Below are 1,790 nucleotides of genomic sequence, written 5' to 3' on the forward strand. Positions count from 1 at the left end.
GAGCTGGAGCACACAGCCACTACTGCTGCTGTGTCAGCCTGGAATAGCCCAGCACAGCAGCGGGACAGATTAGATTTACTGCAGGGAATTCCTCAAGCAGGCAGTAGGAATGATCAGAAACCCCCAAATACTTGGAAAATCAAGCTAAGATTTAGCAGAGTTATGATTAGGATTAAATCTCTGTATTTGTATCTCCTCGCTTTGTTTTCCAGGTACCTCAGCTGTGATACCCAYGATGTTCCATCATTGCCATTTTCAGTGCTCTAAGTCTAAACCAGTTTGCAGACAGGGTATGAAACCCACTTTAGCTTGCATCTCAGCACAGTTCTTTCTAATATATATAAAACCCAGAGTGTTTGATTTGTTGGCTCAGCCAACTCCATCTGCCCATCTGGTTTTGTGTCTTATTGCTCTCACTTTCATGTGTGTCAGTTCCCTAAAAGCCTGTTCAGCTGTACAAGAGCTCTTCCCCTGTCTTTTCAAGACTCTTTTTTAAACATGTGCACAGGAATATGTGTCCTGACCAGCATCATTTGGATCGGTGAAAAAAAAAAAAAACAGGAACCATGCCCTAAGAGGTTTTTGTATGGGATCTCTGGTCAGTTGGAGCTTTGAGAACTTTGTTTTGTATTTTAGCCTCCTCAAACAGCGYGGGTTTCAGGATGTGTGTCCTGGATGCTGCACAGAATGGACAAAGGGAAGCAAACACTATTACTGATAAAGCTATCACGAGGGTATGGCCAAATTCCTGTGCTGTCAGTCAGTCAGAATGGGGAAGTGTTGCTAAAAACTGGGGAAAATAGAAGATGGATGAGCCACAGCACAAGGCAGGTGCTGTGCCCAGGCAGGGACATGTTTGTGTGCGCTGTGTACAAAAGGCCCGGCCAGGCATTGTTCAGGAGAGAGCCGCGAGTGTGCGGGTGCGTGTGGTGAGACAGGGAACAGGGAGATTCCAGCCTGATTTCTGCATCTCAGCCTCACCTCTCGGTGCTGGGATTACCTGGAAGGTGTCTGGAAAGCTGGCAGAACGCAGCTYATTCCCGAGGAGCAGGACCTGCCCACAGGAGCAAGAAGGAGGTCAGTGGAAAGTGCAGCAGGAAGGACTCGGAGCAGGCGTTGGTCAACAGAGAATCAAAGAGAGCAAATTACATCTTGTCCGTACTAGGAAACCTGTGGAAGGGTGGGATGGGGAAAGGGAGGAGGCAAAAGGAGAAAGGAAGATGATGATCGGTGTTGYACGACCGAGAGCTGTAAGAAGAGGGAATCTTTAAAGGGATGGTGAAGAGACWTTGTGGGGTAAGGACAGAGGAGGAGGGAGCAATGGATGGGGAAGGTGGGAAAGGTGGGGAAGGAGGGATCGGGGCAGGGCAGGAAAGGTTTGAGCAGAAGGAGAAAGAGGTGGGGGCTCGGATCGGGGGGATAAGCGGCGGTGCAGGGACGGGTGTCGTGCGGGTGCTGCCGCTGTGTCGCGGCCCTGCGGCGCTGTGGGACCCGCAGAGGAGCTGCTGGAGGGAGCGAGAGGGCGCCCGGGATGCTCCCGATTAACAGCGGAGGGTCCGGGCCGTGACCGCCGGCTCGGCATGTGCTGGAGCAGCGCGTTCCCAGCCCCCCTGCCAGCATCAGGGGGGTCGGAGGAGGGAGCGAGAGAGGGAGGGACGGASGGAGAGAGGGAGGGAGGGAGCGAAACAGCGAGCGGGACGGAGCCCTCGGCATCCAGCGGCAAACAAGCGCTCCGGAACCGCGGCTTCCTGGAAGCGGAGCCCGGCTGGGCGGCAGGCAGCGCCGATAAG

At 53.7% G+C, this 1,790-nt stretch overlaps 1 protein-coding gene across 1 annotated transcript in view; it reads left to right on the forward strand.

Annotated features, from left to right (window-relative positions):
- Positions 1–1,010: 1,010 nt before the first annotated feature.
- The window catches only part of RIPOR3 (RIPOR family member 3), a 44,511-nt gene continuing 43,731 nt past the window's right edge, over positions 1,011–1,790 (forward strand). Inside the window, exon 1 of the mRNA XM_057379471.1 lies at positions 1,011–1,077. The gene's annotated coding sequence lies outside the window, so the exon portion shown is untranslated. The remainder of the gene's footprint in view (positions 1,078–1,790) is intronic.

Source organism: Malurus melanocephalus, unplaced genomic scaffold, assembly GCF_030028575.1.
Source record: "Malurus melanocephalus ecotype Western Australia unplaced genomic scaffold, MMel_1.1 scaffold_407, whole genome shotgun sequence".
Classification (NCBI taxonomy): domain Eukaryota; kingdom Metazoa; phylum Chordata; class Aves; order Passeriformes; family Maluridae; genus Malurus; species Malurus melanocephalus.